Source organism: Phocoena sinus, chromosome X (genome assembly GCF_008692025.1).
Source record: "Phocoena sinus isolate mPhoSin1 chromosome X, mPhoSin1.pri, whole genome shotgun sequence".
Lineage (NCBI taxonomy): Eukaryota > Metazoa > Chordata > Mammalia > Artiodactyla > Phocoenidae > Phocoena > Phocoena sinus.
Window position 1 is genome coordinate 67121056 of NC_045784.1, and position 23427 is coordinate 67144482.

The 23427-nt window shown below is 35.5% G+C and overlaps 1 protein-coding gene across 1 annotated transcript in view; it reads left to right on the forward strand.

Moving 5' to 3' along the window:
• LOC116747612 (putative P2Y purinoceptor 10) overlaps positions 1–23427 on the forward strand; it is a 207425-nt gene that overhangs the window by 26244 nt on the left and 157754 nt on the right.

The following is a 23427-nucleotide window of genomic DNA, read 5'->3' on the forward strand; positions in this document are numbered from 1 at the left end:
TCTAATAAAGTTGTGGAAGGTTATACAAATGAATAAAGGGAACCTCAGACAGATGAAACAACTTCCCTGGAGATAATCAGTGGTGAGCAAAATTTGTCCTGAATACACGACATATGCTTAAATTATTACCTCTATTTGTGTTATTATTCACTAGGTTAATGCTAAACTTGGTTTGAATGGTGAAAACACAGACTAAATTTAAGCCATCCAAGACCAAGATCATTTCTATACAATTTTTTGAAGATTATTTGAAAAGTCTGTGGCTTGTGGGGATGGTGTGTCAGGCTTCAGGTTGCAAGGTATCAAAAAATAGATTTTTCTAATACTGTCCCAAACTACAGAGTCCTGATGATCGGGGTATAGGGCACACAAGTAGTTCATTATTAACACAAAATATACTTAAGTCTTAATGTTGGTAATATAAATCCATAAATGGAAGAAAGAAAAAAAATCTATAAGGCTGGAAAATAAGCATTCTGTAAAATTTAGATTTTTTTGAGTTCAACCAACCTTTCTTCTTAAACATTACTATGCATCGCTCTGAACAGATTTGTGTTTATTAAGAAACTTCTCTGTGAGCAGAGCTTACAGAATTGTATTGGAAGCATAATATTATCACTTCATAAATGAATGGCAGAATAGTTTATGTCCTCTTTCTGGAAATCTTATCTTCATTTTTTTTAAAGGTTATTGTTACTGTTTCAGAATTACTATGGAGGTTTTAAATGCAAGCAATCCTCAGATTCTTGGGTTGGCATTTATGAAGCTCAATCCATCACTCTCATTTTTTATTTATTATTATTATTATATTTTGTGTGTGTGGTACACGGGCCTCTCACTGTTGTGGCCTCTCCCGTTGCGGAGCACAGACTCCGGACACGCAGGCTCAGCGGCCATGGCTCACGGGCCTAGTCGCTCTGCGGCATGTGGGATCTTCCCAGACTGGGACATGAACCCATGTCCCCTGCATCGGCAGGCGGACTCTCAACCACTGCGCCACCAGGGAAGCCCATCATCACTCTCAGTTTTTTTTATTCCTGCAGTTTAAGTAGCATAGACACTCGGTGTACAGGGAGGAGAAGGGAAGTGGTAGTCCTCAGATATCCATTTGAATACAATGTCTATGGAAGAGGAAGTAGGGACAACTGAAAAAGGAGGAATTAAAAGGAAAAAATAACATAAGTTTTCTAGGGAAGAAGAGAGTTCTGTAATTATAAAGTAATGAAACTTTGTGTGTGTGTGCTTTATTAACCAGAATCTAAAGGCATAGCCTAAAGAGGGTTTCCAGATATTCATAGGCAACCCTACTCTAAGGAGATTATTGTGAAAGAAACCCACTTGGAACTACATATCCTGTTATCTTTGTGAACAAAAGGAACCTCAGTTCCAAATAGTCACACTTCATATTCCTTCCTTTCACGTTGTTGACAAGAGGCTGTGCTTCAAGCACCAGATGTGTGGGTTTGTGACCAAATTAAATTTAATCTGTCCACCATTAAAGAGGAATCTTTGGGCCTTTTCTGACATGTGAATCTCTATTGTAATGAGAGAGAAAAAGATAACTTCAAAACAAGCAATGATTCGTTCTTGAATTTTAAAGGCTGGATTGCCTTATATAATGTTAGGGGGAAAGGTAACAGTGCTTGATCTAATGAAATAACAGTTCAAGAAATAGGTAAGCCTACCTTAAGGTATTACAATGACCAATTTGGGCAAGGACATTCTGTGTGACAAAGAGGATAGCAGACATATATCCTTGAATCAGCTTTTCAAGAAGTCAACTAAAAAAGCTGTACATTTCCCAAAAATCTCTGTAAGACGTGTGTCACAATCCAATTATTAACCATTCAGAATCTCATAACCTTAATGAAATACTCTTTAGTTTTGTGATAGTTTTGGTTTAAAAAAAGAAAGGGATTTTGAGGAATATAGTAAAGTTGTACAATAATCTATATGATCTTAAATACAGTTTATGCATGATTGGTTATGCTGTTTACTTTTAGAAAACTTTAATTACTAGTACAGACTATAGATATAGCATTTATCATAGATTAAATTGATAGATAATCTTTATGGAACATGAGGTCATTTTTATAAAAAAATATTAAGCATCATTCTCTTATTTGAAAATTGAACTCACTTATTATAAAATTGCTTCTATAAGAAAATCAGTTTCTCCTCACATGCTTTTGTGTGTTTTCCAGGAATGTAACCCACCATAAAAGTAAGGTACTGCTTAAATAGAAATTTTAAACCACATTCCTCTTTTAACTAGTAAGTAGTTTGGGTGTCATATTAACTCTTCAGAGGTAATACTGTGCCTTTAAGTACATTAGAAACACAATATGTAATTACAAGTAAAAGTATGCTACTATTCTCTAAGGCTTTGAAAGAGTTAATTAATCTCACAAAGTTCCAAATTTACCATCAATGAATAATTAGTTATTTTCAATTCCTGACATTTCAATAATTAACCACAATTTTGTTTTTGGAACAGGAAATAGGTTTCCTTATTTCTTTTTTTTTTTTCTTTTTTTTTTTTTTTGCGGTACCCGGGCCTCTCGTTGTTGTGGCCTCTCCCGTTGCGGAGCACAGGCTCCGGACGCACAGGCTCAGCGGCCATGGCTCACGGGCTCAGCCGCTCTGCAGCATGTGGGATCCTCCAGGACCGGGGCACGAACCTGTGTCCCCTGCATCGGCAGGCGGACTGTCAACCACTGCACCATCAGGGAAGCCCAAGTTTCCTTTTTTAATATAGGTATTACTTTGTCCAAGTAAACTGTGCGGAATTTGTAAAGTAGGGAGGGAAAAATTGGTTTACAAAAGCTGAATTTCAAGCTGGTTACTAAGGAGAAAGATGGAGAGTAGCAAACTTTCAGGAGCTGTTATCATAGACTAGCAGATTTCCTGATCTTCTGGAGTTGAGGGAGGGCAGATTTCCTTGACCTGAGAAATTGCATTTGAACTTGGTCTTACATGATAGAAAAGTTTGAAAATTGTTTTTAAATACCAAAGAAGAGTAAGCATTCTTATTGGAAATCCTCCTGAGCCAAGGAAGGAAAGAGAAAAAAACTGGAAGGTGACTAATACTGAATACTATAGTTTGGCTAGAACTATATGAGGGAGCAATAAGTAATGAGGCTGTAATGAGGCTATGTAGAAGCCTAGTTCTGGTTCAAGTCCCTGAACTCACCTCATCCTAGGGACACACCAAATCTATAAATATATGCTGAAGAGTTTCCTTTGAAAAAAGCCAAAAAACCCAGTGGAGGAACCACTCCACGTTGAAGAGTGAGACAAAAACCACATTGAAGAAGGTAGGAAAGGCTAAGACACAACCTCCTCATAAACCCCACCCCAACTATGATGACCCACAATCAGGAGGGAATTCAAAACACAAATATTCATCTTGAGGAGCAAAGGGTCTGTATCTGACGTTGGGCACCCCAACGTTTAATACTCACATCTGAGAGATGAGTCCCTGCCAAACATCAGGCTTTCAAGACCAACAGCACTCAAGCCCACAACATCAGTGGGGATATGGTGAACTTAAAAATGACTCTTAAAGGCCTCACATATATCTCACCTGCTCCAGGGCCCAGCACAGAAACAGCCCTTTGAAAAGTGCTTAGACTTTCTGTGAAAGGGACCCAATTGCAAATTTTAAAGCATCAGTCTGAGGGTCCTGCTTGGATATTCTCTGGAGATGGAGACTGGTAGATATCATCTTCAATGCTCTTCCTTTGCCTTGCTAAAGCAGGAGCCATGTGATTTTTTCTTTTTCTTCTTCCTTTAAAAAAAACTTTTTTTTTCCACTTCGCTTTTCTTTATATATTTTTTCCTTTTGGCTTTCATTTTACTTTCTTCTATCTTCTTTTCTTCTCTTTTTTTCTTTTCCTTATCTTTTTTGGCAGGTGGCATCTTTTCATTTTTTAACATATATTTTTATTTTTTAACGTTTTTATTGGAGTATAATTGCTTTACAGTGGTGTGTTAGTTTCTGCTTTATAATGAAGTGAATCAGTTATACATATACATATATCCCCATATCTCTTCCCTCTTGCATCTCTCTCCCTGCCACCCTCCTTATCCCATCCTGCTAGCTGGTCACAAAGCACCGAGCTGATCTCCCCGTACTATGTGGCTGCTTCTAACTAGCTATCTATTTTACATTTGGTAGGGTATATATATCCATGCCACTCTCTCACTTTGTCCCAACTTACCCTTCCCCCTTCATGTATCCTCAAGTCCATTCTCCAGTAGGTCTGCGTCTATTTTCGTCTTGTCCCTAGGTTCTTCATGACCTTTATTTTTTCTTTTTGTTTAGATTCCATATATATGTGTTAGCATACGGTATTTGTTTTTCTCTTTCTGACTTACCTCACTCTGTACGACAGACTCTAGGTCCATTCACCTCACTACAAATAACTCAATTTCGTTTCTTTTTATGGCTGAGTAATATTCCACTATATATGTGCCACACCTTCCACATTCCACCCATGTGCCACATGGGTACATTCATCTGTTGATGGACACTTAGCTTACTTCCATATCCTGGCTATTGTAAATAGAGCTGCAATGAACATTTTGATACATGACTCGTTTTGAATTATGGTTTTCTCAGGGTATAACACCCATTTATGATAAAATCCCTACAGAACGTAGGCATAGAGGGAACTTACCTCAACATAACAAAGGACATATATGAGAAACTCACAGCCAACATCGTCCTCAATGGTGAAAAATTGAAATCATTTCCACTAAGATCAGGAATAAGACTAGGTTGCCCACTCTCACCACTATTATTCAACATAGTTTTGGAAGTTCTAGACACAGCAATAAGAGAAGAAAAAGAAATGAAAGGAATCCAAATTGGAAAAGAAGAAGTAAGGCTGTCACTGTTTGCAGATGACATGACACTATACAGAGAGAATCCTAAAGATGCTACCAAAAAACTGCTAGAGCTAATCAATGAATTTGGTAAAGTAGCAGGATACAAAATTAATGCACAGAAATCTCTTGCATTACTATACACTAATGATGAAAAATCTGAAAGATAAATTACAAAAACACTCTCATTTACCATTGCAACAAAAAGAATAAAATACCTAGGAATAAACCTACCTAAGGAGACAAAAGACCTGTATGCAGAAAATGATAAGACACTGGTAAAAAATATTAAAAATGATACAAATAGATAGAGAGATATACCACATTCTTGGATTGGAAGCATCAACATTGTGAAAATGATTATATTACCCAAAGAAATCTACAGATTCAATGCAATCTGTACCAAACAACCAATGGCATTTCTCACAGAACTAGAACAAAAAATTCCACAATTCATATGGAAACACAAAAGATCCCAAAGAGCGAAAGCAATCTTGAGAAAGAAAAATGGAGATGGAGGAATCAGGCTCCCTGACTTCAGACTATACTACAAAGCTACAGTAATCAAGACGGTATGGTACTGGCACTATAACAGAAATATAGATCAATGGAACAAGATAGAAAGCCCAGAGATAAACCCACGCATATATGGTTACCTTATCTTTGACAAAGGAAACAAGAATATACAGTGTAGAAAAGACAGCCTCTTCAATAAGTGGTGCTGGGAAACCTGGACAGCTACATGTAAAATAATGAAATTAGAATACTCACTAGCACCATACACAAAAATAAACTTAAAATGGATTAAAGACCTAAATGTAAGGCCAGACACTGTCAAATTCTTAGAGGAAAACATAGGCAGAACACTCTATGACATAAATCACAGCAAGATCCTTTTTGACTCACCTCCTAGAGGAATGGAAATAAAAACAAAAATAAACAAATGGGACCTAATGAAACTTAAAACTTTTGCACAGCAAATGAAGCCATAAACATTACGAAAAAAAAAGCCCTCAGAATGGGAGAAAATATTTGCAAATGAAGCAACTGACACATGGTTAATCTCCAAAATTTACAAGCAGCTCATGCAGCTCAATATGAAACAAAAAAAACCTTATGCAAAAATGGGCAGAAAGCTTAAATAGACATTTCTCCAAAGAAGATATACAGATTGCCAACAAACACATGAAGGAATGCTCAACATCATTAATCATTAGAGAAATGCAAATCAAAACTACAATGATATATCATCTCACACCGGTCAGAATGGCCATCATCAAAATGTCTAGAAATAATAAATGCTGGAGAGGGTGTGGAGAAAAGGGAACCCTCTTGCACTGTTGGTGGGAATGTAAGTTGATACAGCCACTATATTGAACAGTATGGAGATTCCTTAAAAAAACACAAATAGAACTACCTTATGACCCAGCAATCCCACTATTGGGCATATACCCTGAGAAAACCATAATTCAAAAAGAGTTATGTACCTCACTGTTCATTGCAAGTCTATTTACAATAGCCAGGACATGGAAGCAACCTAAGTGTCTATCAGCAGATGAATGGAGAAAGAAGATGTGGCACATATATACAATGGAATATTACTCAGCCATAAAAAGAAACGAAATTGAGTTATTTGTAGTGAGGTGGATGGCCCTAGCATCTGCCATACAGAGTGAAGTAAATCAGAAAGAGAAAAACAAATACCATGTGCTAACACATATATATGGAATCTAAAAAACAACAACAAAAAATGGTCTTGAATTACCTAGGAGCAAGACGGGAATAAAGATACAGACCTACTAGAGAATGGACTTGAGGATACAGGGAGGGGGAAGGGTAAGCTGGGACTAAGCGAGAGAGTGGCATGGACATATATACACTACCAAATGTAAAATACATAGCTAGTGTGAAGCAGCCACATAACACAGGGAGATCAGCTCAGTGCTTTGTGACCCCCTAGAGTGGTGGGATAGGGAGGGTGGGAGAGAGGGAGACCCAAGAGGGAAGAGATATGGGTATATATGTATATGTATAACTGATTCACTTTGTTATAAAGCAGAAACTAACACACCATTGTAAAGAAATTATACTCTAATAAAGATGTGAAGAAAAATAAATCTATGCTGACTATGAGATTCACTTCATATGTAAGAACATATGCAGACTGAAAGTGAAGGAGTGGAAAAATACTCCATGCAAATGGAAACCAAAGGATGCTGGGGTAGCTCTACTTATATTGGTCAAAAATAAACATTAAAACAAAGATTTCTGTAAGAGAGAAAGAAGGATATTACATAATGATAATGGGGTAACTCTAACCATAGTACATAACATTTGTAAATATTAATTCACCTAACTTAGGATCACCTAAATAAATAAAGCAAATATTAACAGAATGAAAGGGAGAAATGGAAAATAAAACAATAATAATAGGAGACTTTAATACTCCACTTACTTCAATGGGTGGATCATGTAGCCAAAAAATCAGTAAGGAAACATTGTCTTTAATGGACACTTTAGACCTGTCAGACATAACAGTTATATACAGAACATTTCATCCAAAAGCAACAAAATAAACATTCTTAGTGCACACGGAACATTCTCCAGGCTAGATCATAAGTTAGGCCACAAAACAAGTATTAACATATTTAAGAATATTGAAATCATATCAAACATCTTTTTCCACCTTAAAGGTATGAGACTAGAAATTAGTTACAAGAAGAAAACCAGAAAATTAAAAATACGTGGAGATTACACTACGTAATACTGAACAACCTATGAGTCAATGAAGACTTCAAAAGAGGAGTCAAAAAATACCTTGTGACAAATAAAATTGTAAATAAAATATATCAAAATTTATGAGATATGAATAAGTAGTTCAAACAGGGAAGCTCATAGCAATACATTTTTACCTCAAGAAACAAGAAAAATCTCAAATAAACAATATAAATTTACACCTCAAAGAATTAGAAAAAAAACAAATGAAGTCCAAAGTTTGTACAAGAAAGGAAATAATAAAAAAAGATCATAACATAAATAAAGTAGAAACTAAAAAAGAAAATAAAAAAATAATTAAACCAAAAGCTGGTTCTTTGAAAGATAAACAAAACCGACCTACCAAGAAAAAAAGAAAGAGAACTCAAATAAATAGAATCAGAAATGAAGCAGGAAATGCTACAAGTGATAACCCAGAAATACAAAAGATCAGAACATACTACTATGGATACTTATACCAACAAACCGGACAACCTAGAAGAAATACATTCCTAGAATTAAACCATCACCCACAACTAAATCATGAAGAAATAGAAAATATGATAGATAATTACTAGTTAGGAGATTGAAGCAGTAATCAAAAACCTCCCAACACATAAAAGTCCAGGAAGATATTGCTTCACTGACGAATTCTACCAAACATTCAAAGAAGAGTTAATGTTTATACTTCTCAAACTCTTCCAAAAAATAGAAGTGAAGGGAACATTTCCAAACCCATTTTACATGGTGAGCTTTACCTTGATACTAAGAACATACAAGGAAGCCACAAGAAAATTACAGGCCAATGTATATAATAAGCATAAACGCAAAAATCCTTAACAAAATACTAACAAACCATATTTAACAGCACATTAAAAGCATCACACAACATGATCAAGTGGGATTTATGCCAGGGGTGCAAGGTTGGTTCAAATTTTGCAAATCAATGAGATACACCACATTAACAAATGAAGGATAAAAATCTTATGATCAACTCAATAGATGCAGAAACAAGTATTTGACAAAATAAAACTCAATTTATAATAAAAACTCTCAACAAAATGGGTATAGAGGGAATGTGCTTCAACATACTAAAGGCCATATATGACAATCCTACAGCTAACATCATACTCAATGATGAAGAGCTAAAATCTTTTCTTCTAAGATCAAGAACAAGACAAGAAAAACCCTAAAGTCTCCACCCTAAACCGTTAGAATTAATAAATTCAGTACAGTTGCAGCATAAAAAATCAATACACAAAAATTGGTTGCATTTCCATGAGCTAATAATGAATTATAAGGAAGAGAAATTAAGAGAACAATAACATTTACAATCTCATCAAAAATAATAAGATGTCTAGGAATAAAATTAACCAAGGAAGTGAAAGACCTCTATTCTGAAACCTATAAGATATTGATGAAACAACATTAACAAAAACTTGAAGAAGATACATATAATTGGAAAGATATTCCATGCTAATGGATTAGAAGAATCAATATTGTGTAAATGTCTGTACTACCCAAAGCAATCTACAGATTCAGCACAAGCCCTATCAAAATTCCAATGGCATTTGTGAAACCTAACTCAAAATGAATTATAGACTTGAATGTGAGATTGGATCTGGATGGCAGAGTAGAAGGACATGAAACTCACCTCTCCCCACAAACACATCAAAAACACATTGACATGTGGAAAAATTCTCATGGAAAACTAACTGGAAACTGGCAGAAAAACTACACAATCAAATCTGCAAGAAAGATTTCCACATAACCAGGCAGAAAGGAAAAAAGGCATAGCATCAGGACCTTTGCCCCTGGAAGGAATATGAAAGGAAGAGAAAGTCTGCACAGGCAGACAATCGTCCTGGGGAGTGAATAGGTTGAGCCACACACTGGGTGTCTCAGTCCTGGGGTCCTACACAGAGGAGGCAAACCTCCTTGGATGCTGGGACAGATGAAAGGGCTGGAGGGGCTTCCCTGGTGGTGCAGTGGTTGAGAGTATGCCTGCCGATGCAGGGGACACGGGTTCGTGCCCCAGTGCGGGAGGATCCTACATGCCGTGGAGCGGCTGGGCCCATGAGCCATGGCCGTTGAGCCTGTGCATCTGGAGCCTGTGCTCTGCAATGGGAGAGGCCACAGCAGTGAGAGGCCTGCATACCGCAAAAAAAAAAAGGGGGGGGCTGGAGAAGACTAGATTCTACTCATGAAGAGTGCACGGGTGCTGACTTGCCAACAAACAGTGTGGAGAGAGCTCTGCACTGCCAGATGCCACCTTGCCACACTCCTCAATACAAGCCAGGTTAACACCCTGGCCTCACTCATTCCACACAACAGCTTGGTGCTGGATCTAGGGCAGCTGGACCCTGGGAAAAGACTAGCAATGCAGAAATGGTCTGGGGGTCTGGTGTGTTGTCAAGGTGGGGCTGCAGCAGCCATTGTCAGTACTTACTTGGGTGGTGCCTCAAGAATCCCTGCGAACAGCATTGTTTATCTCCCAGCCTATTGAGTGCTCTGGCCCCACCCACTCCATACTACAGCTTGGTGCTGGATCTGAAGCAAACAGGTCTTAGGAGAAGACTTGATCTAGGGACACAAAAGTCCTGGGAGACTTGGATGTGGTCCAGGTAGAGGAGCAGTGGTCATTGTTGGCAGTTACATGGGTAGCAACGTGGGAGCCACCATGACCATCACACTGCAGTCTGTTTCCTAGCTAAGCAAGTGTTCTGGCCTCACCCACTCCACACCACATCTTGGCACTACATCTGGGCAGATGGGTCCTAGGAAAAGACTGCCACAGAGGCAACCCAGATCTATGAGGTCACTTCAATATCTGCAGCTACAATCCCAAGTTCCCACCTAGCAAATACTCCAGTCCTGCCCACTCCACACCACAGCCTTGCACTAGATTTGGAACAACTACAACAGGGGAAGATATGTAACCTTTGGCTGCATCTGAGCAGAGCCATGAATACCTATAAAGGTGGTAAATCAGTCTTATCTGAGTGCACTGGCCTCACTTGCTTCAGCACTCTCCTCCTTTGGGGCAGGCCACTCAATAAAGGGGAATGATGTCTGATTGAGCCTGAAAATCAGAGCTTCTGATCCAAAGGCAGAAGACCAGACCCCACCCCTGAAAGGGTGGCCACAGCCATGGAGCAGAGAAGTCCGACCTCATTCACTGCACAGGCTTTAGATCTTCCAACACCAACCACAGCCACTATCAAAATGATAGTGGCCAGAACACTCTGAGGAAAGACGTGGCTGACATCCATATCAAAATCAGCTCTCACACCAAAGACACTGGACACACAGAGCCTACATAAGAATGTTCTCACATAAAAACACCCCTTTGAGACCACAATTGATAATTGTTTCTCTTAAATTCATAGAGACAGAGAAAGTTAAGTAAAACGAAAAGGTAGAAGAACCACTCCCAATTAATATAGTAAGAAAAATCCCCTGAAAGAATAAATAATTAAACAGACATCATTGATTGACCATACACTGAGTTCAAACAGGTGGTATTAAAATTCTAACTGAATTAAGAAAGATTACTGTAACAAGGAACTAGAAACTATAAAGATGAATCAATCAAATAAAGACAATTCAATCACTGAGATAAAAAACAATCTGGAAGTAATGAATAGAAGACTAAATGACATGGGAGAATGAATAAATGATCTGGAAGTTAGAATAATGGAAACCACACAATCAGTAGACACAAAGAAAAATGAAAAAAGAAAAGGAAAGTAACATACAAAATTGATGGGATAATATGAAATGTGCTAACCTACACATAATAAGTGTTCCATAAAGTGCAGAGAGAGAGAGAGAAGGGAATTGAAAACGTATTTGAAGAAATTATGGATGAAAACACCCCAAGTCTAAAAATCGAAACAGATATCCAGGTACAGGAAACACGGAGAGTCCCAAACAGGATGAACCCAAACAGACCCACACCAAGGCATATCATAATTAAAATGGTAAAATTAAAAATAAAGAGAGGTTTCTAAGGGCAGCAAGAGAAAAGAAAAGAATCAGTTACAAGGGAATCCCATAAAGTTATCAGCTGATTTCTCTGCAGAAACTTTTCATGCCAGAAGGGAGTGGCATGATATATTCAAAGTGCTGAAAGGGGAAAATCTACAACGTAGGATACTCTACCTAGCAAAATTACCATTTAGGATAGAAGGAGAGGTAAAGAATTTCTCAAACAAGCAAAAATTCAGCAATACTAAGCCTAACCTAAAAGAACTATTGAAGTATCTTCTCTAAGTAGGAAAGAAACAAGAATTTATAGAAAGGAGAAAATCACAATAGAAAAGGCAAATATATAGTAAGAATTGGAGATCACTTAACTAAGCTACTACATAGATTAAAAAAAAAATCAAAAAATTGTAAAAGCAATTATAACTACAACAAACAGAAAAAGGATAAGCATGAAGATATAAAATAGGACATCAAAATCACAAAATGTAGGGGAGTGGTATATAAAACCATAGATATTTTAGAAAGTATTTAAACTTGAATGACAGTTTAAAGCAAGTAGATATAGTTATGGGTAAACATACTTGAACTCCATGGTAACCACAAATAAAAAACATACAGTAGATACACAAAAACAAAAAAGAAATTAAAGCATAATACAAAAGAAAATCATCAAAACACAAAAGTTAAAACAAAAAAGAGTAAAAAATGAACAAAGAAGAACTACAGAAACAACTGGAAAAAATGGGTTAAAATGGCAATTCATACATACCACTCAATAATTACTTTAAATGCTCAGATTAAAAGACTGAGCATTGGATTTAAAAAAAAGAGATATAATATGCTGCCTATAAGAGATTCACTTCAGCGTGAAAGACATACACAGACTGAAGGGGAGGGAATAGGAAAAGTTACTTCATGCAAATGGAAATGACAAGAAAATGGGGGTAGCAATACTCATATCAGATGAAATAAACTTTAAAACAAATGCTATAAAGAAAAACAAAGAGAGGCCTTATATAATGATAAAGACATCAATACAAGGAGAGGATAATAACACTCATTACCATAAACACACCCAATATAGGAGCACCTAAGTATAGAAAGCAAATACTAACAGACATAAAGGGAGAAATTGACAGGAATACAATAATAGTAAGAGACTTTAATTCTTGCTGACATCAATGGACAGATCATGCAGAAAGAAAATCAATTGGCAACAGAGGTCCTAATGACACAATAGACAAATTGGACTTAATTGATATCTAAAGGACACTATATCCAAAAATAACAGAATACACCTTTTTTAAGTGTGTAAGGAATGTTCTGTAAGATAGACCACATAGCAGATCACAAAGCAAACCTCAACAAATTTAAGATAAGAGGATAGAAATTATATTAAGCAACTTTTCTTACCACAGTTGTATGAAACTAGAAATCAACTACAGAAAGAAAAAACAGGAAAAGAACAAACATGTGGAGATTAAGCAAAATGCTACTAAAAAACCTATAAGTCAATGGCAAAATCAAAGAAGAAATAAGACAATACCTTGAGGAAAACAAAAAGGAAACACTTTACAAAATCTGTGGGATGCAGCAAAAGCAGTTCTAAAAGGGAAAGTTCATAGGAATACAAACCTTCCTCAAGAAATAAGAACAATCTCAAATAAACAACCCAACTTACCACATAAAAGAATTGAAAAGGAAGAAAAAACAAAGCCCAAAGTCTACATAATAAAGGGAATGATAAAGATCACAGAGGAAATCAATGAAATAGAAATAAAAAACACAATGGAAAAGAATCAATAAAACCAAGAGTTGGTTTTCTGAAAAGATAAAATTGGCAAACCTTTAGATAGGTTCACTAAGAAGAATAAAGGAGGACTCAAATAAACAAGAAGTGAAAGAGGAGAAATTACAACCAATAACACAGAAATACAAAAAATCCTAAGAGAATACTATGAACAATTTTATGCCAACAAATTGGACCACCTAGAAGAAATGGACAAATTTCTAGAAACATACATCATGCGAAGGAGGTGAAAGACCTATGCTCTGAAAACTAAAAAATATTGATAAGGAAATTGAAGTTCATTCATAGAAATGGAAAGATATCCCATGCTCATGAATTGGAAGAATTAATAGTGTTAAAATGACCATACTACCCAAAGCAATCAACAGATTTAATGCAAACCCTTCCAAATACCCATGATATTTTTCACAGAAACAGAACAAACAATCCTAAAATTTATATAGAACCACAAAAGACCCATAATTGCCAAATCACTCCTGAGAAAGAAGAACAAAGCTGGAGGTATGGCCTTTTGAGACTTCAGTCTATACTACAATGCTATAGTAAAACAGCATGGTACTGGCACAAAAACATGCACATAGATCAGTGGAACATAGTAGAGAGCCCAGAAATAAACCCATGCATCTATGGTCGATTAATCTACAACAAAGGGGCAAGAATATACAATGGAGAAAACACAATTTCTTTAATATTTGTGCAGGGAAAGCTGAAGATACAAAAGTAAAGCAATGAAATTAGAACATTCTCTCACACTGTATACAAAAATAAGCTCAATGGTTTAAAGACCTAAATGTAATACATGACACCATAACACTCCTAGAAGATAATATAGACAGAACACTCTTTGACATAAATCATAGCAATATTTTCATAGATCAATCTCCCAAGGGAAAATAAATAAAATCACAAATAAACAAATGGGACCTAATCAAACTTAAAAGATTTGCACAGCAAAGGAAACCAGTGACAAAATGAAAAGATGACCTACAGAATAGGAAAAAAGAACATTTGAAAATCATGTATTTGATAAACAGTTAATATCCAAATATATATTTAAAAACTCATACAACTCAGTAGCAGATAAACCCCAAATTATCCAATCTTAAAATGGGCAGAGGATCTGGGTCGACAATTTTTTGAAGAAAACATACAAATGGTCAACAGTTACATGAACAGATGCTGAACATCACTCATCATCAGTGAAATGCAAATCAAAACCACAATGAGATATCACCTCACACTTATTATAATGGTTATTATCAAAAATACAAGAAATAACAAGTATTGGCAAGGATGTGTGGAAAAGGGAATCATAGTACACTATTGGTGAGAATGTAAATTGGTTGAGCCACTATGGAAAACAGTATGGAAGTTCCTCAAAAATTTAAAAATAGAAGTACTGTGGCTTCTGCAATTCTACTTCTGCATACTTATCTGAAGAAGATAAAAACAATAACTGGAAAGTATATATGCACCTTCATGGTCACTGCATCATGATTTACAATAGTGAAGGTATGGAAACAACCTAAATGTCCATTGACAGATTAATGAATAAAATGTGAGAAATATATATTATTAAGACATAATAAAAACAATGAAATCTTGCCATTTGCACCAACATGGATGAAACTTGAGGACATTATGCTTAGTATAAGTGAGATAGAGAAAAACAAATACTATGTGATCTCATATTAGGACACTCCTCCAAAAAAAAAAGCTATAATTATAGAGAACAGAATGGTGTTTGCCAGAGGTGAGGGTGGGGTAAGAATGAAGGGTTGATGAAATGGGTGACAAGAGGCAAAAGGTACAAAATTCCAGTTATAAAATATATAAGTCATGGGGATGTAAGGTACAGCACAGTAATTATGGTGCACAATACCATATTGAATATTTTAAAGTTGCTAAGAAAGTAGATATTAAAAGTTCTCATCACAAGAAAAAAAAATTTGTACCTATATATGATGAAGAATGTTAACTAGACTTATTGTAGTCAAAATTTTGCAATATATACAAATATTGAATTACTCTGTTGTACACCTGAAACTAATATAATGTTTTTCAGTTATATGTCAATTTAAAAAATAGAGGCCTATAATATGGAGGAACTTGAATGCACTTTTGTGTGGTGGGTGAGGAGGTGGATCATAAGAATTATGAAAATAAAATACCTTATATCTAACAGGTCTTGAGAAATAATGATAAAATATAAGAATGTGAGGGGCTTTATATGGTTTGTCACAATCCTCACAATTCCATGATAGGTATGATAATTATCCTCATTTGCTAGATTACAAAAAACAAAACAAAAACACAAGATAGAGAGGTTATATAATTTGGTCAAGGATATACAGCTTATAATTAGTGATAGGGCTGGGAATTTTATAATCCTGGAAGTCTGAGTCCAGAGATCATGAGTTTAATCACTGTAGCATTAGTCTATAACCTAATTCAGTAAAATATATTTCATGGGAAGCATTTACATTTTAAGGTGTTTTTCCCTTTTAATAAAAAAATATGTATCATACACTCAGAATGTTGTGATACATGCATTTGGATTTTGTTCACATTTTCCCACATCCTAAAAACTCATTTTTGTCTCTACCTTCTTTCTAAATGCTTATTTCAATCTTTTGTGTGGGAGCAAACCTTGGAGATGACTGTAAATAAATATATGATATTATGAATGGTCTCAGCCATAATTATATACAAATGCATAAAAGAAAAACTTGAAAAACAACACTGAAATATTAAATTTGGTTATCTTTGGTAAACTTGCTTATGAATAGTTACAATTTTCTACTTTAATTTGTCTGATTTGCTAGAATTTCTTTAGTATACATATTGGTTTTAATCAGAAAATAGTACTATAAAGCATGACTCAGCAATTAGGTAAATGAAGAAAAATACAATTGCTTCAAAACAAATAACATTTTGAGATGCACTAAAAAAGACAGTAAGGCATAATGGATAGTCGGTAGACATTACATTACATAGAAAGGGAGTATAGGTTATGAAACATCCATGGAATGTATTATATACTAGATTATATACTAGATCTTATAGGAAACCTTAGATGAATAAATCAGTAATTATGAATGTGACCTTAATGAGACCAAGGTTAGAATTACCAATAATGTAGATAGTAGAAAATAAAAAGGACACTGAATAACCAACATAAGATAATGTAAGGCAATGGTATGATATCTAATGCAAATCAATTTTAAAATTCATTGAAATGGATGATTTTCTATTAAAAGAATTATCCAGGCTTCCCTGGTGATGCAGTGGTTGAGAGTCCGCCTGCCAATGCAGGGGACACAGGTTTGTGCCCCGGTCCGGGAAGATCCCACATGCCATTGAGCAGCTAGGTCCGTGAGCTATGGCTGCTGAGCCTGCGTATCTGGAGCCTGTGCTTCACAACAGGAGAGGCCACAACGGTGAGAGGCCTGCGTACAAGAAAAAAAAAAGAATTATCCAAATGAAATAAGAATATAAAAATGAAACCATAGAACATTTTCTAATGCCATATACAAAAATAAATTCAAAATGAATTAAAGACCTAAGTGTAAGACCAGAAATCATAAAATTCCTAGAAGAAAACATAGGCAGCACAGTCTTTGACATGATTCTTAGCAATATTTTTTGGATCTGTCATCCTGAGCAGGTGAAACAAAATTAAAAAATAAACAAATTGGATGTAACTAAATGCGAAAGCTTTTACACAGTGAAGGAAACCATCAACAAAACAAAAAGAAAACCTACAGAATGAGAGATGATATTTGCAAATGTTACTTCTGATAAGGGGTTAATATCCAAAATACATAGATATCAATACCCAAAAAGCAAACCGATTAAAAAATGTGCAGAAGATGCAATTAGCCACTTTTCCAAAGAAGACATACAGATGTTCAATAGGCACATGAAAAGATGCTCAATATCACAAAGCATTAGGGAAATGCAAATCAAAACCACAATGAGATATCACCTTAAATCTGTCAGAATGGCTATCTTCAAAAGAGAGCAAATAATAAATGTTTGCAAGGATGTGGAGAAAATAGAACCCTAGTTCACTGTTGGTGTGAATGTAAATTGGTACAGCCTGTATGGAAAAGAGTATGGAGGTTCCTCAGAAGATTAAAAATAGATTTACCATATGATCCAGCAATTCCACCCCTGGATATTATCCAAAATAAATGAAAACATTAATCTGAAAGGGTATATACACCCCAATGTTCATAGCAACACTATTTACAATAGCCAAGACATGGAAACAACCAAAGTGTCCATTAACAGATGAATGGATAAAGAAGATGTGATATACATATATAAAATGGAATATTCCTCAGCCATAAAAAAACTAAATTTTGCCATTTACAACAACATGGATGGGTATTATGCTTAGTGAATTAAGTCAGAGAAATTCAAATACTGCATGTTTTCACTTATATGTGGAATCTAAAAAATAAAACAAATGAAAAAAATAACAAAATATAAATGCACTCATAGCTACAGAGAACAAAACAGCTGTTGGAAGAAGTGTGGGGAGGGGGCAAGATAGCAGAATGGGATGAATAAGTACAAACTACTAGGTATAAAATAAATAAGACATCCCTCACCCCTATTGTCAATTAATCTACGACAAGGAGGCACATATATACAATGGAGAATAGAGAGTCTCGTCAACAAGTGGTGCTGGGAAAATGGGATAGTCACATGTAAAACAATTAGATTAAAATATTCCCTTGCACCTTCTAGAAAAATAAACTAAAAATCATTTAAAGACCTAAATGTAAGAACAGAAATATAAAACTCCTAGAAGAGAATATAGGCAGTACACTCCTTGACATAACCTGCAGCAATATATTTTTTTGGATCAGTCTCTTAAGGCAAAAGAAATAAAATGAAAAGTAAACAAATGGGACCTAATTAAACTTAAGAGCTTTTGTACAGCAAAGGAAGCCAATGACAAAATGAAAAGACAACTTATGGAATGAAGAAAAAATTTGCAAATTATGTGACCAATAAAGGGTTAATATCCAAAATACATGAGCAGCTCATGCAAATCCATATCAAAAAAAAAATTCAATCAAAAAATGGGCAGAAGACCTGAACAGACATTACTCCAAAGAAGACATACAGATGGCTAGCAGACAAATGAAAAGATGTCCAACATCGTTAATTATCAGAGAAATGCCAATGTAAACAATGGTATATCACCTCACACCCGTCAGAATGGCTATCATCAAAACATTTACAAGTAACAAATATTGGACAAGATGTGAAGAAAAGGGAACCATTTTACACTGCTGGTTGGAACGTAAATTGGGGCAGCCACTATGGAAAATAATTTTAGAGGTTCCTTAAATACCAAAAATAGAGGTACTATATAACTCAGCAATTCCACTCCTGGGCATATATCTAGAAAAAAAGACTAATTCAAAAAGATACACGCCCCCCACCCAGTGTTCATAGAAGCCCTATTTACAATAGCCAAGACATGGAAGCATTCCAAGTGCCCAAAAGATGATTGTATTAAGAAAATATGATATATATATATATATACAATGGGATATTACTTAGCCATAAAAAAGAATGAAATTCTGCCTTTTGCAGCAAAGTGAATATCAGTGAATATTATGCTTAGTGAAATAAGTTATATAGAGAAAGACAAATACTGTATGACATCACTTGTGTGTGGAATCTAAAATATAATACAAAGGAATGTATATCCAAAATAGAAACAGATTCACAGATTTAGAAAGCAAACTTGTCATTACCAAAGGGTATAGGGAAGGGGGTAGGAACAAATTAGGGGTATGGGATTAACAGATACAAACTACTATATATAAAATAGATCAGATACAAGGATACACAGTATAGCACAGGGAATTATAGCCATTATCTTTAATATTCTCTAACGGAGTATAATCTAAAAATATAGTCAATCACTATGCTATATACCCGAAAGTAATGTAATATTGTAAATCAACTATACTTTAAATAAATAAAGGAAGGAATTAAGGAAAGAAAGAGAGAAAGAAAGAAAGAAAAAGAAAGAAAGAAAGAAAGAAAGAAAGAAAGAAAGAAAGAAAGAAAAGAAGGAAGGAAGAAAGAAAGAAAATACAACAGTGTAATGCACAGCACAGGTAAGGTAAACAATATTTTATAATACATTTATTTTATTATTTTATTTATTTTTTTATTGGAGTATAATTGCTTTGCAGTGTTGTGTTAGTTTCTGCTGTACAACAAAGTTAATCGGCTATATATATACATATATTCCCTCCCTTTTGAGCCTCCCTCCCACTCCCCATCCCACCCCTCTAGGTCATCACAGAGCACAGAGCTGATCTCCCTGTGCTATACAGCAGCTTCCCACTAGCTATCTATTTTATTTAATTAATTTATTTATTTTTTGCCCATTTTTATTTTTATTTTTTTAACATCTTTATTGGGGTATAATTGCTTTACAATGTGTGTTAGTTTCTGCTTCATAACAAAGTGAATCAGTTATACATACACATATGTTCCCATATGTCTTCCCTCTTGCGACTCCCTCCCTCCCACCCTCCCTAATCCACCCCTCCAGGCTGTCACAAAGCATCGAGCCAATATCCCTGTGCCATGCGGCTGCTTCCCACTAGCTATCTACTTTACGTTTGTTAGTGTGTATATGTCCATGTCTCTCTCTTGCCCTGTCACAGCTCACCCTTCCCCCTCCCCATATCCTCTATTTTATACATGGTAGTGTGTATAAGTCAATGCTACTCTCTCAATTCATCCCACCCTCCCTTTCCCCCTGTGTTTCCACAAGTCCATTCTCTACATCTGTGTCTCTATTCCTGCCCTGCAGATAGGTTCATTAGTACCATTTTTTATATTCCATATAAATGCACTAATATACAGTATTTTTTTTTCTCTTTCTGAATTACTACTCTGTATGACAGACTCTAGGTCAATCCACATCACTACAAATGGCCCAATTCAAACTTTTTATGGGCGAGTAATATTCCATTGTATATATGTACCACAACTTCTTTATCCATTCATCTGTCGATGGAAATTTAGGTTGTTTCCATGACCTGCCTATTGTAAGTAGTGCTGCAATGAACTTTGGAATACATGTATTTTTTTGAATAACATTTTTCTCAGGGTATATGCCCAGTAGTGTGATTGCTGGGTCATATGGTACTTTTATTTTTGTTTTTTTAAGGAACCTCCATACTGTTCTCCATAGTAGCTGTATGAATTTACATTCCCACCAACAGGGCAAGAGGGTTCCCTTTTGGCCACACCCTCTTCAGCATTTATTGTTTGTAGATTTTTTTATGATGGCCATTCTGACCGGTGTGAGGTGATGTCTCATTGTTGTTTTGATGTGCATTTCTCTAATTATTGATGTTGAGCATATTTTCATGTGTATGTTGTTGATCTGTATGTCTACTTTGGAGAAGTGTCAATTTAGGCCTTCTGCCCAATTTTTGATTGTTTTTTGATATTGAGTTGCATGAGCTGCTTGTATATTTTGGAGATTTACCCTTTGCCAGTTGCAAATATTTCATGTGCAAATATTTTCTCCCATTCGGAGGATTGTCTTTTCATCTTTTTTAGGGTTTCCTTTGCTGTGCAAAAGCTTTTAAGTTTAATTGGGTCCCATTTATTTATTTTGGTTTTTATTTTCATTATACCAGGAGGTGGGTCAAAAAGGATCTTGCTGTGATTTATATCAAAGAGTGCTCTGCATAAGTTTTCCTCTAACAATTTTATAGTGTCTGGCCTTACATTTAGGTCTTTAATCCATTTTGAGTCTATTTTTGTGTATGGTGTTAGGAAGTGTTCTAATTTCATTCTGTGAAGTTTTCCCAGCACCACTTATTAAAGAGACTGTCTTTTATCCATTGCATATACATACCTCTTTTATCAAAGATAGGGTGACCATAGGTGCATGAGTTTATCTCTGGGTTTTATATCCTGCTCCATTGATCTATATTACTGTTTTTGTGCTAGTACAATACGGTCTTGATTAATGGAGCTTTGTAGTATAGACTGAAGTCAGGGAGGCATCAGGCTCCAGCTCCATTTTTCTTTCTCAAGATTCCTTTGGATATTCCAGGTCTTTTGTGTTTCCATACAAACTGAAAAATTTTTTGTTCCAGTTCTTTGAAAACTGCCATTGGTAATTTGATAGGGATTTCATTGACTCTGTAGATTGCTTTGGGTAGTATAGTCATTTTCACAGTGTTGATTCTTCCAATCCAAGAACATGGTATATCCCTCCAACAGTTTGTGTCTTATTTGATTTTATTAATCAGTGTCCTATAGTTTTCTGCATACAGGATTTTTTCTGCCTTAAATAGTTTAATTCTTAGATATTTTACTCTTATTTTTTGCAATAGTAAATTTGATTGTTTCCTTAATTTCTATTTCTGATTTTTCAATGTTAGTGTGTAGGTATTCAAGAGATTTCTGTGTATTAATTTTGTATCTTGTGACGTTACTAAATTCATTGATGAGCTCTAGTCATTTTCTGAGAGCATCTTTAGGGTTTTCTATGTATAGGATCATGTCATCTGCAAACAGTGACAGCTTTATTTCTTCTCCAATTTGGATTGTTCTATTTCCTTTTCTTCTCTGATTGCTGTGAATAAAACTTCCAAAACTAGACCAGAGGGCAGACAGCAGAAGCAAGAAGAACTACAATCCTGCAGCCTGTGGAACAAAAACCACATTCACAGAAAGGCAGACAAGATGAAAAGGCAGAGGGCTATGTACCAGTTGAAGGAACAAGATAAAACTCCTGAAAAACAACTAAATGAAGGGGAGATAGGGAACCTTCCAGAAAAAGAATTTAGAATAATGACAGTGAAGATGATCTAGGACCTCGATAAAACAATGGAGGCAAAGATCGAGATGATGCAAGAAATGATTAACAAAGACCTAGAAGAATTAAAAAACAAACAAAAAGAGATGAACAATACAATAACTGAAATGAAAACTACACTACAAGGAATCAATAGCAGAATAACTGAGGCAGACGAATGGATAAGTGATCTGGAAGACAGATGGTGGAATTCACTACTGAGGAACAGAATGAAGACAAAAGAATGAAAAGAAATAGAGACAGCCTAAGAGACCCCTGGGACAATATTATATACAACAACATTCACATTATAGGGGTCCCCGAAGGAGAAGAGAGAGAGAAAGGACAGGGAAAATAATTGAAGAGATCATATGCAAAAACTTCCCTAACATGGGAAAGGAAAGAGCCACCCATGTACAGGAAGCACAGAGAGTCCCATACAGGATAAATCCAAGGAGAAACACGCCATGACACATAATAATCAAATTGGAAAAATTAAAGACAAAGACAAATTAATGACAGCAGTAAGAGAATAATGACAAATAACATACAAGAGAACTCCCATAAGGTTAACAGCTGATTTCTCAGCAGAAACCCTACAAGCCAGACCTTCCTTGTCTCTTGTAACATTCTTTATTTTAAAGTCTATTTTACCTGTTATGAGTATTGCTACCCCAGCTTTCTTTTGGTTTACATTTGCATGGAATATTTTTTTCCATCCTCTCACTTTCAGTCTGCATGTGTCCGTAGGTCTGAATTTGCTCTCTTGTAGACAGCATATATGTGGGTCTGTTTCTATATCCATTCAGCAAGCCTGTGTCTTTTGGTTGGAGGATTTAATCGATTCACGTTTAAGGTAATTATTGATATGTATGTTCCTATGACCATTTTCTTAAGTGTTTTGGGTTTGTTTTTACAGGTCCTTTTCTTTTATTGTGTTTCCAACTTAGAGAAGTTTCTTTACATTTGTTGTAGAGCTGGTTTGGTGGTGCTGAATTCTCTTAGCTTTTGCTTGCCTGTAAAGCTTTTGATTTCTCCATCGAATCTGAATGAGATCCTTGCTGGATAGAGTAATCTTTGTTTTAGGTTCTTCCCTTTCAACACTTTAAGTATATCATGC